The 17,138-nt window shown below is 39.7% G+C and overlaps 1 protein-coding gene across 3 annotated transcripts in view; it reads left to right on the top strand.

The window, feature by feature from the left end:
* The window catches only part of LOC147653807 (uncharacterized), a 147,268-nt gene extending 144,989 nt beyond the window's left edge, over positions 1–2,279 (top strand). For all 3 annotated transcript variants that reach the window (XM_086885470.1, XM_086885473.1, XM_086885472.1), the window contains one exon: positions 2,193–2,279. The gene's annotated coding sequence lies outside the window, so the exon portion shown is untranslated. The remainder of the gene's footprint in view (positions 1–2,192) is intronic.
* Positions 2,280–17,138: the final 14,859 nt, after the last annotated feature.

Here is a 17,138-nt window from a genome sequence, read left to right as displayed (position 1 = left end):
GAACAAGAAGAAAATTCTTAAGTTTGTATGGGAATAAACTGGGGGTCACAGTGTTGTAAACTAACCCAAATAAAACTGAGATTCAAATTCAGGTGGTGGTGGTTGTTGTTAATGTTAGTGCTTGGGTTTTTTTGTACCTATGCCTGCCCAGGTTGTGGAAGGTAACTGCTAAGTACAGAGAATTTAGAAAGAAAATCTTCAAAATCCTAGAAATATCTATGCTTATGGAAAATCATAAGTTTTGTAAAGGGTTTGTTAAAGGAGATTGGTCAGAGACAAGGCAAGGATGAGCAAGTATCACTGGTCAAAGCTGGTAACAGCAAAGAAGAGAAAGAGCAAAATGAGTATTAATTTTTCTTCTATTCTGCTGATATGAAGAGGTCAGGGATAGCACCCAGTTCCAAGTGGCTGGGAAAGGCAAAAACATAATGGTGAATATTCTGTAAACAAATGTTGCTTGTTCTGATTGTCCTGTGACCTGCCTTTTTTGTCCTGGCATTTCATCCTAATTAGGAGTGAATTGAGTGGGGCTTGTTCTTTTCTCAGCTCGTGGTCCATGTCTGCTGTATTAATAACGTGTGTGTTAGGGAAGGAAAATAAAGGATTAGTTTTATATGATGCTGTTTAATTAATGAATGGTTATTTTGATAACCAAATAATAAGAGTTAAGCAATCAGTATATTTCAGCTCTTTGTGATGCTGGTAAACAGGTAGTCTAATAGGTCCCACAAAACTTGACCTATTTTTGTAGAAGAAGATTTTGGCAAGTTATCTCATTGAGGAATGACTTTCTCCCCTCCTTCTTCAGCACAGATTTGAAAAGCCCATAGAGATAGTTATCTTTCTAAGAGCATAAATTCATGAATGAGGGAACTTCTATACAAAATATATAGAGGACACATTTCTGTTTGTTCATCTGATTGCTCAAAAATTATATAGGAAATTGAGGTTTGCCTTCACAAATTTTGCCTGCATGCAGAGCTCATCAGGGAACCAGGGGTGGTTGTCTTCTGAACCTTCATGCACCAGCCTGCTCTTGGTGGTATCATATGCTGCTGCTTTTCCTGGAGCTCTCTGAGCTGTAGGGCTAGAAAAGTGGCTCTGTCATGTTAAACCAGTAGGAAAAAGCTCCTTATTTAATATATAAAGGATGTTGATTTCAGAATTTGGTTGTGTTTGTGTTTTTTAGCTAAAAAATAAAAGAAATTCCTATTCATATTCGTACATATATATCACACTACAAATTATTTGTTTTGGTTGGACTAGATTGATAATAATACACTGTAATAAAACTTAGGGATGCCAAACGTGACTAGAAGGACAACCACTCCACATCTGAGGTGAGCTTTGGCCTGTCAGAGCACAGGTATCATGTCACAAGTATGGGCTCAGACTTGCTTATGCTTATTCCGATGTTACACATCCTACACTTGCACAGCTTGTGCCATGATGCATTTCTCCCTTCTCTGCTGAAGGCTTGGGGTAGCACAGCAGCAACCCAGATGCCCAGAGAGATCTGACTTGCCTCATGCTCCTGAACTGTGGAGGTCCAGGTGGGATTTGGGAAGTCACACTGACTTCACTGACAAATGTGAGTCCCTGAAACTCTGGGCTGTGTTGTTCTTGGGGGAGATACCGCTCTGTCACCCGTGTGGGAAGATCAGGTGCAACTCAAGAACCTCAGGACAGTGTCTAAGTCGTGGAGTAAATGTGTGAGTAACTCACCTACTCACAGAGTGACAGCTGAAAGCAGAAGCAATGCAGAGGACTTCTTGCACCCGGTGCTGTACTTGCACTGCTAACTGTGCAAGCATGTTAGGCTGGGGATACAAAAACACTGAGTGTAGTTGAGCTGTTTAAACACTCTGGAGACTCAGGAATATGTAGTCATACCTTTCTCCTAGTTCAATCTTTGTATTGATTTATCATGATAAGAGGTGCTTCTTTAGTTCTATTAATGTCTAATTTTTTAATTTTTTTATTTTTTTGCTACGGCAGCTTTTCCACGTGATGTATGTTGGGTCACACATTAATTTACACGAGCCTCTGTTCTGCAAAAAAGAGTTCATGAACTAAATAAAAAGAAATGGGGAGGGGGATGTCTAGCAGAGCCCAGGCTTTTGTTTCATGTTTTGGATGTATTTTCTTTTTAAAATAAAATTGATGATATGCATTTGCTTTTATTTTTCTAGCCTTCCCCTTGCTGATGACCGGGTTCCTGTTTGATCCTGTTTACAAGCTTTCGAAGATTGAAAAGAACCCCAACTCCTCTGCATTGGGTAGGAAAACAAAGCCATATAAAGACATACTGCAGTTACTCTGGAGGGCTGGCAATAAGGAAGAGTGTGGTAGGAAGGAAGAGAGATTGTGGAGAAAAAGGAGAAGGTTACTAGGTTACCACAAAAGACATTAGTATACTCAGTTTTTCTCACCCACTCTTGGACTGGGGAGGAGGGGGAAGAGTGGGCATGTCAGCAAGTAAATAAGCATTCTTCAGTGTGTGTATTCTCAGTGTCAATATTTTTTAAGTTTGTCTGTGCTTTCTGTTACTCATTCAAACTGCTTTGCAGTTGTATTTTAATCTATTCAAAACATTCAATAGGATAACTATGGAAGATTTTTGGGTTTGGATTGTTGTTTTGGGTTTTGTTTAGGTTTTGGAGGGGTTTTTTTTTGGTTTTGTGGATATATGTATGATATTTTAGTAGTGCTGTTGTGTAAATATCTATATCCCAAGTATTAAATTTTTACAAATATGATGTTTCTTGTCATTAGGAAGACTAGATAGGGAAGAATAGGGTTAAATGCTGTTGGCAGGAGACTCAGATGGAGACAATCCCAGCAGTTATTGTGTCTTCTTGATCCTGATGCCAAAATGATTTTTGCTTTTATATATTTTTCAGGTATATTTGTATCTCTGTAGATTGTTGTTATATAGTTACATAGTTTCCTAACTTCAGTACTTTTCCTGTTAGACAAAGAAATTCCTGATGGCCTGTTCTAATCTTTCTTCTTATGGGAATCAAGGACAAGACACCTTCCCAAGACACTTTCTCATGTAATAAGACATAACTAGCAAGGAGAGGGGCATCAGAAGGGGTTGTACCAAGAGGGGGAATTACTTCATTACCTGTCTTTCTAATTGAAGGTTCTTGTCAATTATGCTTATTTGCTAAACTTAGAAAGCTGTGCTTGCCCTACATCACGAGTGCATTTTTGATGCATTTTGGGGATATATTTTGGCGTGTTGTGCACCTGGAGGGACCCTTCATTAAAAACGCTAACCTCATTTTATCACCTCACCCTTGTTTGCCTCTTGATTTTAGGGGCTGAAGAGGCAACAGTCCTGTGGTGTTTTTTGTGCTTAATCTGATTTCCATGAAGAGCAAATGTTTGCAGAATTAAGGTTTCAAAGACAAGCACTTCACTTCCTTTTGGCAGCCTCGTTTTTAGCCTTGTTGTGGACTTTGGGAACTAGAGTTGAGATTGGCATTCTTGAGTGTGATGAATTTGTCGTGGGTTTATGTGTCACCTGTCTTTTACCAGGTTGATCTTGTGTTTCTTGCATCGTGAGTGGCAGTTGTTAAAACATCAGGGTTAGAAATGCAGCCATGGTGACAGGTAACACATCCAGTTTTCCTGGCTGGAAATGAGGAGAAGGTCTGGAAGGCGGTGAAGAGCCAGAGCTGTGCAGCTGAGATTTTACACCTGACTAAAATAAAGCCCAGAGAACAGCTTTCTTGATTTCGGTATGATTCTGTCCCCATGCAGAAGGCCATTCTACTGTTCTTTTTCAGGAAAAAAAAAAAAAAAATTCTAATTAACTTTGAATGCAGGATTATGTGAATGATTGATAATATTATGGTGTAAATCGATGCTTTTCTGCTTCGTGGTGAGGCCTTAGATACACATCTGAGATGACAGTCTAAGTCATGGTATTTTAACATGATTGATTCAGATATGGAGAAGTTGTACGATTCACTTATATCTTTCTAAATGCCAGAAGTCAGTTGTGACATTCTCATCTTTTCCTCTTCTAAATAAGCTTATCAAAGAAGAAATCACTAATTTGCCAGGCAGTGCTTAATAATCAAGGAAGTGAAACTTCTATTTTACAGGAAAAAAAACAAATGTTTTGCTGAGTTGCTGAATATTTTTTAAATAATAAAAGCTTGCTATGTACTGAGCAACTGATTTTTTTTAAAAACTATTTTTATTTTTTAAGGCCTTAATTCTTAGAAGGGTCACTAGCCTTTGACAATTGAGCCACTTTGTTGACAAATCCGTCCTCTAAATTGAACAGCATTAATTAGAACTTTATGCTGCAGATTCTTACTTTTTAATGTAGGCAGTGGTATCAACATAAATGTCTAATGAATTTGAAGCTGATTTTTAAAGGTCTGCCACCTGTAGATAAAAATGTGCATTACTACACATGGTAATTATCAAGATCAAAGGCTGTGATATGATCCATTGACCTTTTGAAATCAAAACACTTACTATGAAGAAAAAAAGGCACTGATTTCTCCATCTATGTTAATTTAGGACATGTCTGTATATTCAGCTGTATTGATACACTGTAATATAGCTAAAGGAAAAAAGATATTTTGGATTATGTTAGACCCAAATTTCCTATAATTTCCTCTGCAGACTTACAAAGCTCTTGGTATTTTTGTATGTGTTGAGGAACTTTTTTTTAAAAATTTTAATCTAATGATATAGATTGCTTAAAATATTCAGGTGTCTGAGACAGCAGCAAAACATCTCTGAGCCACCCTAGAAAAATAAACTAGTTTTGTGCGTGCAGGATGAAGAAGCAAGTATACAGGAACAGACTTCAGCTCCAGGCTTTTTTTCAGGGGCATTTACAATAGGGGAGGGGAAAAACAACCCAGCAACTATCATTGTAAAAATTATGAAAAGCACTTTGATGGTCCTTTTTAAAGTCACTTCACTAAACAGGGGCCAAAGCAAAAGCCTGAAAGGCAACTTGTAGTTGGCTTTTAACAACCTCAGCCCCTCGCTGCTATTTGCAGTTGAGAACAAGTGCCTGTGCACACAGTATTGCTGAGAAAGACTAAAGGGAAATAAAGGACATGAAGGAAGGATTTTCTGTTTTCATGTGAGTACTTGGAAGACCAAGCAAGTGAAGAAGCAGCAATTTTAGCTAAGCTAATGTAATAGAAGACCATTGCACCCAAACTGTCTCAGCAGAACTTCCTGCATAATTAGATTGTAAATCTTCTCAACTGAGGAAGTTTTGCCCAGGGTCAGATTGTCTAAGTAATAATCCATTCTACATAAATTAGAAGATTTGAACTGCTGGGTACATTATTACATTAGTTTTGCTTTTTTATTCTTAATATAACTAAGGAGAACAAATGGAACAATTCTTTTTCTTTTCTTTTTTAAAATTATCTTATGTCTCTTTAGCTTTTGTTTACCTCAGAAGGCCTTTCCTATAGGTTTAGGGATTTTTCCTGAGCAATGATGATGCAGTTGTTATATAGGCAAATTAACACATTTTTAATACAGTTCAGAAAGTGATACCACAGACTCCTTTGGCCAAGTGGTATCACTTCTTCAGAGAAGAATTTAGTGAGGGATGTGGCTGCTCTTTTTGTGCTTTTGAAGTTTTATCTTATACTATGACCCCCTTTTCCTGCAAAGAATAGAAATTCATCTTTGGGGTAAAATTAATGGGTGAAAATTTACTAATCACAAGTTTAAAACTGTTAGGGGATTCAGTTAACAGTTCAATCATTTTCTTTGAGAAAAGGAGGATTATGGGTACTTCACATGCATATACAGCTATATGTAAAAGTGATGGGGTAAATCCTGAGGTTCTTATTCAGGCAAAAATTGCCATTGAAATTTCAGTATTTGATCTGCTTGAAGAAAGCCAAGCTTGCAGTGTAGCCCAGATGAAGTGATTTGGTTTGGACTTGTCACTGTGTGTTTGGGGGTACTGGTTTTTTTGTGTTGATATATTTGACTGTCATTCTAAAATGGAGAAGTAGCTAACTGCACAGGAGAGCCTTTTGGAAATAAAACAGCTTTGGGGCTGAATTCTCTTCTTGCTGAAAATTCATATGATACATAATGCCGATTTGTAAAATGTTTGGGTTCTTTTTTTAATAAATTTTTTTTTCTAAAGACAAGAAGGAAACTGTCTGGGGTGAGAGGCAGTAACCTCCTCATTTCCCATCTGCTTATTGTGCTCAAGGGTAGGAAAAAAAAATGGAATGGAGTTGATAATTCTGTGTTTTTGAATACAGGAGTATTTTGAGTACCAATGTGAGCTCTGTGAACTCAGCTGCCCGGTGAGTCTGTGGTCAGCCTGCTCTGCAGAACACTGGAGCTGAAAGCAAAGCTTAAGTCTGAGTGGAAATGGCAAGTGCTCTCTCAAGTCCTGGAGACAGGGATACTCCCAGACCAATGGATGTCTGCTCACTCTTCCCTCAAGTGCTGTGCAAGGAGCAGAATTCAATATACTTTATTATTTCTCTGTCATGCTGGGAGACACCAGTGGATAATAATAAAAAAGAATAATACTTTAGAAGACATGAGGAAAAAAAATATAGATCTGTCAAAGCCCTTTGACTCTGGCATTTTGGGGAAACACCATGTCTTTCGGGTACCCTTGGAAACATTACAAGAGCACTGGAAGCCAGAAGATAAACCTTTATTTCTTACTTCTACTTAAAATTCAAACTTGCTCTCATTGCTGCCATTATAATCCTTATAAAATTACTTCTACATATTTAAAATTTCCATTATTATTGGAATGTGCATGTGGCTGCGTTTTGGCTTTTTTTGTTTGGTTTTTTTTTTTCTTTTTCTGATCCTCAGGAGCATCAGATATAAAGAAAATCAGAAATCAGACCTCAAGACTACTTTTGAGGCAGAAATAATCCAACCATTATTTCTGGTGTAAAAGGTTTGTGAATAGCATCATTTGCCTAGAAGCTGTTTTCCAACCTAATAACTCCTGGAATAATGACCTAAAACTGTTTCCAAGAGGATTAAGGCCCATATAACTATTAGGAAGTATAAGTTTCTGAAAAAGCTTCTTTCTGATTGGTGAAGAGGTGAGTTCTGATTTAGGTTAAAGCTGCTTGCTTAGGAGAATCAGTTTCAATCTCTCTGAAGTCAAAAGTGTTGAGGTAATCCTCTAGAGAAGGATTGTCTGAGGGATTTTTTTTTTCTTTCTTTATATATGTAATATATATGTGTATATATAGATATTACTTATTGCTATAATGACCTGGAAGATGGTCATTTAAAAGGATTTTTAATCCATTTGGGAGGGACTTTTTAATCTTCTGCTTTAGTGTGCCTTGAGCAAAAGCTGTTCAAAATGGGCTGAGATTGCAGCTGAACACTCGGCTTGTTGGTTAATCATCACTTGAACACTCTTCATTGGAGAGACTGTGGAACAGAATTTATTATCTGTAATGATATTGGTGTGTTTTTAGGGTTGTGTGAATGTTGGATGTTCTGTGCTCTTGTTAATTGCTTTTTCAGCTAATGTGGCCTGTAAAGGGGAGGGAGGAGAAAACACAGGCTCGGGATGATTTGGGAATATCCAGTGTACAGGGGTCAGGCATTATGCATTAGAGGAATGCATGGATTTGCAGCTGAATCCATTTGATAAAGAGCTGCTTGCTGAGTTGTACTTTTTAATTGGCAAAACTTCCCAACCATGCATCAAAATGCACTGGTGACAGAAGTCCACCACGGCAAGCACGTGAATTCACACTGAAATGGCTGTTAACCACCTATTGTTTTTCACCTTCTTAAATTAACCAGAGCTAATGCCAGAGCTTCTGGCTGAATCACAGAAATGTCTCAGCAGATCACACTGAAAACCTGAAATCATCAGTGAGTTCAGCCAGCTTTATCCTAGGGTGCCTTCCTTGCCAGCAATCAGGATTGGTTTACATCTGTCCCAAGAGCATGCTCATGAAAGAAGGTGAAATAAACATCTGGTATTAGCAAAGGAAAATAGAATTGTTTTATTTACTTGAGGAATTGGTATCACTGGCCATTAAGAAATCTGTAATAATACGCGTGTGCTGTATTCATTTTGACCTTTAGAGAAATTTGGCCTTGTGTGCAATTTAAAGATGATTTAGCAGAGTTTCTCACTCTGGTAATAAGGTAACCATAAGATTTGGCTGTTGAATCTTGTTGTTATATAAGACAGAGGCAGTTTTGTGGGACACTGGAATCCAGCTTTAAAAAATGCAGAAGGAATATAATCAGTGGTGGTAGTTAGCATGCAGCTGAACTGGGCCCTGTTTTGAAAAAAATCACTCCAATTTTTACAGTGGTTGACTGCAGCCACAATAGAGAAAAGTGAATAAGGGTTTTCTGATTAGATCTGTGGCCAAATTCTTATTTCTGATGCAGGGTGCACAGTGCCAAAAATCTGATGCATATGCTTATGAAATATTTTTCTGGTTCTATATGTACTATAAATACATTCCACATGGCTTTATACAAAGCTCTCTGTTATTTCAGTAAGTCACAAGCTACTAAGCCAGATCCAAAGAACCTGAAGCTCTGAATAAGGTTCTTTAACATTTTATGACTTTGAAACGCTGGTTTAGAGTATATTTGCTTCATTAATTTGTGGCTTTGATCTCAGTTGGGTAAGCATTGAAAAGATAGGCAAAATTTAATGGGGGGAAAAAAGCCCTTTTCACAAAGGTCTCTTGTTGCCCTTAAGTTAACAGACTAAAGAAAGGTCCTTTTCATTTTCAGGTGTCTAGGTTCTGATTTTGAACCAGAAATATGTAGTCTTAAAATATATCATTCAAGGAATACTGTTGCTGAAGATCTCCTTTGGTGTGACCAGGTCTGGCAAAAGTACTTGCCTAGGGTGAACAGAATTTTCTCTAGGAATTTTTAGAAGAAAAAAATATCTGTGTTCCCTCTACTCTCAGCTGTGGGACTGAGGGACTAGCTGTGTAGTGTGGTCTTCTCTAGCCCCAGACAGGTCTGTCCAGTGGCCCAGGAGCTCCTTGGAGTGTTCCCAGATGACAGTAAAATTAAGTCTGGCTACTGCCTTGCTGGCTTCTCTTTTTTATATTAAAACTTGAATTCCAGCATTCCAATTAAAAAGATGAGGAGGGAGAGTGGCTTAGCTGCAGAGGAAAAGTTTGGTAAACCTAAGCAGGAAACTCCAAGTTGAACTGCAGAGATGTTTTGCTTGTTGCAGCAACAGGTTGCTCTAGTTCTTCCTTGTTTGTTTGGTTTTCTTTCAATGACCGTTTATATAGTCAGGCACCAGCATCAATTCAAGTTAAATGAGGGAATACTTTATTCCCTCCCCTCCTTTTTGTTTCCCACCCAGAAGCAGCTTGATATTACCAATGGAAAGTGCAGCTTCGTTCCCAAAACTGATTATAAAAATACAGTATCAACCCATTTGTTTTCTTTGTCCTGTGCTCATAAGCTTCCTATTGGGCCTTCCTGTAGCTTTCCCACATACCTGAGTTTTTATCCTTTGTAGCACTGCAACCCTGGGAGAGAGTAGAGTCCTCTCCCTGCCGCATATCTGTGCCCACCAAACCAATGGCAAGTGTAAAGGAAGACTGTGGACATCACCTACACCTGTGTAACAGCATAGAGATGATTGGGTTGGGGAATTCAGAATTTTGGGAGTGCATATGTGGGCAGAGGAAGATTACTGAGGGGGGGTCTCACCTGTGGGAGCAGAGATAGCGAATCTGGGCTGGGAGATGTCAGCAGTGGCAGCCAGAACAAATGCTCTGTGTCCCTTCCCTCAGGTGAGGGGGGAAACGAGCAGCAAAGGACACTAACATCCCACAGCTGCTTTTTGATCAGCCTTCCTAAACTCTGGTGAGAGAGGTAAAGGTGCCGATGGTAATTTTATAAAATCTGCTGTTTTGTGCCTTCCTCTGAGAGTCGGGCAGAAGATGATCTTTTGATAGAGCTGGGGAGTGCTGAGCCCCTCAGAAAATGAGGCCTCCTTGCAGCCCCTCAAGCGAGGTGCCCCAGGCTGAAGCCTCCAGCTGCTCCTGAGTCATTGGATGCCAACCCTCGTAAGGAGAAGGGAAAGGGGGCATTCAGCGACTGGAACTCAGGAGATAGGAGAGCCATCAGCCTCAGATTTCTACACCTTGGAAAGGGTTAATGCTGAGGTGCTCTATTGTATTAATGATGGTTGTGTCTCCACAGGCCCGTTGGGCTCTTTCAGGGGCCTCTCAAAACAATGAGTGCAGTGAGGCTGTTCTGTCTAATTACTCCAAGACAGGGATGCTAAAGAGGAATTAATGACAGTTGACAAGTGCAATTAATAATTATAGCAAAGCTGGGAGTCATGCAGCAGGCAGATGACAATAACAGGGTAACTGTACATGACAGCTTTCATCCGTTCCCCCCCTGCCCCGCCTGCTTCTCCTTTCTTTTACCCTTTCATGTGAGCTGCTGCATGAGCCGGGCCAGGCCGCGTGCAGACAAGGAAGGAGAAGATCTAGTTCCATAGATTTGTCCAATTTCTAAAACCTGAGTCTCCCCACCCCATTCTCTCCTTCCTAAGGAAAAGTAAAATTAAAAAAAAAAAAAATACTGCTACAAAAATTATCAACAGCACCAACTTAGCAGTACAGGCTTCTGTTAGCTTTCACGGTCAGGTGTTGACAAGACTACTTAAAATTCATGTTGTGAGATTGGAAGGAGAAGGGGACAGGGAAAGGCAGCAGCAAGCTGGAGTTGAAGTGGGATTTCCATATCAAAGGCCAGGCCTTTGGCTCTGAATGGTAATTAAAGTACCCAGATTTCATCTCCTTGGTCAGCTCATGAAAAGAAAAAAAAAATTAGAGAGAGGATTTTTTCACTCCCTTTAGACTACAGTACAGCAAGCAGTAAATTAAATGAAAGTTGAGCTAAAAGGTGCCTAACGCTTCAATCTTTTGCATCTAATAAAATCTATGATGTTTTTAAAGCATTTATTCAGTTCACATCTTCATCTTGCTGTGATTATAAAGAATATCATGTCTGCTTACATTTATTGGGCACACATCTTGGCCTTCCCAGGGTTCTAAAAGGATTTCACTTTTCATTATGTTGCTGTTGTGCTACGGCCTTTTGGCTTGAAAAAAAAAAAAAAAGATGAGGGGGGAGAAAAGGAAGGGGAAAAAAAAGTGCACAGTTTTGTGTAATTTCTAGTTGGTTATTGTAGGAACCAGTAATAGGGAGAACCAAATAAATGCAAATTTAATCAGGCATGGGGAACTAGTAATGAGATTCAACAGCCCCTCACCTTGAGGTTGTTGGTTCAACCTGGGGCTGTGACACTACTGAAAGTGGCCACAAACCAGAAGTCGTGTGGCTGTAAATGCACAAAGTTTTGTCACTTTGTTGGTCCAGCTCCTAGTGGACATGCAGAGTTGAAATGGAAGCCCCACTTGCATTTGCTGGGGTCCCTCTTAGGGATAAGGACTGTAGGACCAGGTCCTCCCTGGATTTCCTGCCCCTGGCATGTTCAGTCAGGGTTATGCTGGAAAAATGTGTGATGTCTTTCCCTGAGCTTCCCCTTGGCTGTCCTGATTCCAGGTCTTCCACAGACATGCAGTGGTCTCCAGTCCTTGGAACTATTGGGGTCTGGCCTCTCAACAGCCAACTCAACAGGTTTTTGGGTGTGAACCCCAAAAACCCGGGAGTTTGACCAGTACTGTTGGTGTCTTGTGCCCTTGAGCTTCTCTTTACGTCTGTGCTGGCCAACCAGTTCCTCAACACTTTGGGCTCCTGCCTTTGGGTTTGTACCTCAGTAAATCCACATTTGCACCCTCTTTGGCTGAATGCCCTAAAGAGGAAAAGGAGTTTAGCTTTGTTCAGTTCTGCTTCATAACTATGAAAGACTGAAACCTCAAGTCTTGGGGCCAAAGTCTTTATAATTGAAGGTGACCAGGCTGGGTCAGAACCTGCTACAGGTCACTGAAAATATCTCTCCTGACCTCACTGGATGGTGGATCAGTTCCTTGAGCTAAAATGCTGTAGTGTCCCTGATTTGGTCCATTTTCCTACAGTTCCATCTCCACTATATCAAATGTGTGCCTTCTGACATAACCATTTTGGTATGAGTTAGTACAGATGTGGGCAGAACTGTATGTATGTGGGTGTCCTGTATCAGTACAGAAGTTGTGATGGAAGGGGTAAGAAGAGTTCCTTGGAACAAAGCATGGAATAGTTAAAATTCAAATTTAAAAAGGAAGGAAAAGGGGAAAAAGAGAAAATATTGTTGCTTTAACAAAGAACAAGAACTTAGAAATAAGCCAAACTAAATACTTGTTGAATACACACACACTCTGAACTGGAGGCTTGCAAATGTAGACTTGTATTCTAAATTCTAAGGTTATTTTTCTTCCTCCCTTTTTTACTCTCTTTCTTGCTCTTTTCTTTCTCTCTTCCTCTCTAAGGTATGCTTTCCTCCCCCCTTGCCCCCAGCTCGAGTGCATCATTTTCTGCTATTGTGTTTAAAAAAACTCTGCTGCAGGGGCTCTGAAATGAATAAAAATGTAATCCTCAATGTGCCCATTGTGCACTCTCATTTGTTTTTGCTGTATCGATTTATCAGCAGAGGGAAATTACTCGCTGGAAGAGAGGATGCCAGTCAGAATGACATTTATTTCATAGTACAAGGAGGCTCTCCAGCGTGTTTCCATGTAACCCAGATATTGGAGCTGTAAAAGGGCTTGTAACAAGGTTTAGTGCTATGATTAGATTGTGTGGAGCACCTTGCTTTCATAACAACAGGCACTTGGCAGGAGCCAAGGCCTCAGGTTATGGTCAACTTTTTTATTTCCTTTTACCTTAACACAGAGTACTTGGCTTGCACCTCCAAATGTTCCTCTGTTAAAAACTCACGCATGCCAGTTTGTAGACTCTCACTTGTTACCTGTAAGGGTCTTGAGCATTCATGCCACTGAGTTAAAAAGAGGAAAAAGAAAAACTATTTACTTGTTAACATTTTTAGCTTTGTCCTTCCTTGTGCTTCTAGTAAAGCAAATTTTTTCCTCCAGTGACTGTAAGATATGGTTGCTCAAGGTAAAAATGTAGCATATTTTTTACACAAACTTGTAACAGGTGTATATGAGTTGCAAATAAAGATGGGACTCAGGAGGCTGAATCGTGGTCCAGGGTTTGTGCTTGGCTGCTGTTGCTGGATAGTTTGTGCCGAGGGCTTTGCTGTGCTGGTTTGTCTGGGGTCTGTTTAGCTCATCACCCCCTATTCAACAGCATTGAAGGTCAGGTGGTCCAAAGCAAGATTCACAAATCCCAGAGTGGGTCTTGCTCCACAGCACTGCTCTTCAGCTGGCAGATGCTGATGTTTTCTCCACAGCATTTATGTACCTTTGGAACTGATGCTGGTGGGGAGAGCACCTCTCCTGACCACCACAGGAGCGTGGGGAAATAGGCAGTAGGAGGTATGGGAAGTTATGTGTGTGTTGAAGATTGCTAGATGCTTTCCATCCTAAAACTCTCAGTTCAGCTGTTCATGTCTTTGCCAAACGATTTCAGCTTTGGCTGATATTTTCCATTTTGGGTGTTTGCCTCAGACATTTAAAAAAAAAAAATTAAAATAATTTTTCAGCCAAAATGGCTCAGCTGTCCCTAAGCTGAGAGAAAAAAAAGTTGTTTTGCTTTTATTAAAAATATTCTCACTGTCTCAATGGAAAGCTCAGCTCCCAAGTTACGAGCCTCTGAAATGCTAAACTGTGGATCCAGTAGCAACTTTATTGAGTGATAAACAGGTTTACCTAGCCTGTGGAGTTCTTTGCTAGGCTGTGGACCCACTGACTTTCATGTTTCTGCTTCCTTTGTCTTTGGGATGGTGGCTGGGAAGTCATGGTTAAGGTGAGCTTAGCTAGAACTGCTTAAATCCATCTGCCTACATCTCTCTTTTATACAGAGGATAATGCTGTTGGTACAGCTGTATCCAGCTGAAGTAAAAGCTCAGGCTGCATGTGAGCCACAGAATGAGCTGAGGGCTTTGCTAGCTAAGCTTGACCTAAACTGAACTCTTCCTTTCTAGTCTAGATGAGATGTGTTATTTTCCTCCTAAAGTTCAGGTCAGAAATAGAGAGCAAAAGAGAGTAGTACTGAACTGTGAAAGAGAAATAAAATCAAATAAGTGGCTGGCAGAGGCAGAGGACAACACTACTGCTTTTGGTAAAGTCAGGAGCATGCATACAAATAGGTCTGACAGCTGCAGGAGTGTGGCTCTTCCCTGGGGCACCTGTTATTTGTGTGAGACATCCCCTTCTGTGGGCAGGCATTGAACCTTTGGGGAGAGAACAAATGGCAGATTTCTTTTCTCTGCCTTGCTGAGGTAGCAAATGGCCAGTGCAAGGAAAGAGGTGTGTGCTTTTGAGGAGAAGAGTTGGAGTCTGTGTGTATGTGGACCTGAGGAAAGAAGGTCTCAGCACACCACCAACTGAAGATGAGAGTTGAAGCAACCAGAAAATCATCTAAGCAGCTATGATGGCCTGCATTCTTAATGCCTTGTGTGGTTTAGGAGTTATCTGCTTTGTCAATACATTGGATGATGGGAAGGTTGATTGATTTGTATTTTTTTCCTCCCGCATACCCAAGCAGCTATATTTGGAATGAAATATGGATTCTGATAATGAGAAGATAAATGGGAAAAATGTAGTTTAAATAGTGTTGTTATCTTAAAATGAATGCTTGAGTAAGATACGGGCTAAAACAATTTAAGCATATGGAAATGTATGTGAAATCAATACACTACGATGTCACTTTTTGCGTCAGAATCAGCATGTGTCTGTGCTGACAAAATGCCATGCATTACCTTTCCCCATCTGTTCAAAGCACATTTAGGAGTGCCTTGAAAAGCTTTTGCAAGTCATGACATAAATACACAACTGGATGGTGCAGTGTAGATAGAGCAGCAATCTAGCAAAGCCTTCTTTAAAGGGAAATTATTTTAATCCTTTTCAGGCAAGAAATTAATTTTCAAGAGAAAAAAATATGATGCTGGTATAAAAGTATAGTAGCATTTACCAGTCGTATCCACATTAAACATTTCTCCCCAACACTATATCAGAAAATAGCTTTCAACATGGAGAAAATCCAAAATCAATTAGTTCAGTTTAAGTTATTTCAAATTTCATTGTTAGTTTTTAAAGAACATCTTCCAGACTGTCTCTAAACTTTGCATGGAAATTAATTTAGCTAGAAGTTTTCTTCCCACTTGCATATTCCAGCCGAGAGAAATGGAAGATTTGCAGAGATCAGCAGTAAAAATAGTACCATTAATTCCCACACAGTAGTACCTGAGTAGTTCTTCAAATGTCACTTTCTTTGTAATTATTGACTTTTTACTGGTGTTTTAGCAGAGCTTCTCATACTATGATACGTAATGAACCCATACTACTCTCCCTTATGAGTGTAGGTAACTACACTCATCTTACAAAAATGAGTGTAATTGTCCATCCTCACAACTTTATTGCTGATCTTACATAATTTTCTTTCAAGAAGTGTCTTTTACTTTCTTTTAAGAAGTGCATCTTTCTGCATAGATATGCAGAAGGCTGAGAGCTCGTTGTCTATGTGCTCCCCTAAAATACAGGACTCTGCTGTATGGTGATTGCCATTTCTAGGGCTGAGTAGCTTCAATCTCTTAGGCAACTTTTAGGACCACACAAGTTTGAAATTCTTATCTATGGTTTCCTTCTTATCTGTGTAACCTGACTGTAATTCCATCCATCAGCTCACAGCTTTACTTTAGTAAAAGTCCTGGTAAATCTTGATACACAACAGCTGGTGGTGTGAGCTCTTTGTGTCCATCTCTGTAACCAGAAGGAACTGCAGACAGATGGAAAAGAGAGATGGTCAGAGAGTCCAAAATGACCATTCAGTCTGGGGAGCTGCAAGGCTATAAAAGTTGTGTGATGCAAAAGTCTCAGGTACTGCTATTGCTGTTGGATATCGCTTTTTCCTGTTTCTGTGACACCTGGTCAGTTACTAGGAGAAGGTGATGGAAGTACAAAGGAAGAAATTATTGTTGGAAGGTTTCTCTAGGAGAAGGTGATGGAAGTACAAAGGAAGAAATTATTGTTGGAAGGTTTCCTCTTTAAAATTGCAATGTAGTTTGAGAACCTCCAAACTCTTAACAGAGTTGGGACCAATAGGAATCACTGGAGTGCTGTCTAATCTGGTTCCTCCTTAGAGCAGACCTTGCATATTTTCTGCATCAAAATTAATGAAATGAAAATGTTTATTAAAGGGAAAATTGGTAGTAGCTATTCTTGTGACTTTCATCTTCTTATTCTTTGCTTATTATAATGCTATATTTGGAAAGTATTTCAAACAAGAGCCAAAAGCAATGGAAATACCTTCCTTTTGAAGCAAAATTAGAAACATTAGTTGGAAAATCTCGCACTGTGATGTTTGTTCATCTCTTCACCATTGGTGAATTTTGTTTTTGCTTGCAAGTGCGAACCAGCAGATTAGACACTTCCAAGGGTTCGTTCACTGTGAGGTTTTGCAGGTGATTTCAGTTTAATGCAAGCAGATAATTGTAGCCCTGGGGCTTGGCTAGGTTATAAAGCTGCTAATCCAGACAATATTACCCAATCATATGTTGCACTTACAGGAGAGACCTCTGCCTTTAATAGTCTCTCCCCGTGCTTGTAAGTGGTGGTTTTGGTTTGTTTTTTGTAGCTTTTTTTTTGTTTGGGTTGGTTGTTGTTTTTTTTTCTCAGCAGCCCTCTATAAAAATGAGACTCAGGAGAAGATTAAGCTCCCCAACAAGTCACTGGAGGTATGCAGTGCTCTATAAATACTCCCCATATGTGAAATGCACATACATCATGGATAAGCTGGCTCACGATGCTGAAGTGTATGTTCACCTCCGCATTTAAGAGAGGGTAAGGTGGTGGGCACTGACAACTCTGAAAACTAAAGTCTATATTTAGTTCTAGGCCCACATGTAGCTCAAGCAAATGTATGGCAATGTTTTATAAGCAGTACTGTCAAGTAGTCAAAAAAACACATATTTTTGTTTTAAAGAAATTTGTGTATTTGTCAAAACAAAAATTTTTCACGGCAATACCCCCGTTTAGAAAAGGATTTTTGGGGGAGAG

This window comes from Cyanistes caeruleus, chromosome 4 (assembly GCF_971803275.1).
Source record: "Cyanistes caeruleus chromosome 4, bCyaCae1.hap1.1, whole genome shotgun sequence".
NCBI lineage: Eukaryota > Metazoa > Chordata > Aves > Passeriformes > Paridae > Cyanistes > Cyanistes caeruleus.
Note: the sequence above shows the minus strand (reverse complement) of the source record. Positions and strands in the feature narration are given on the sequence as shown.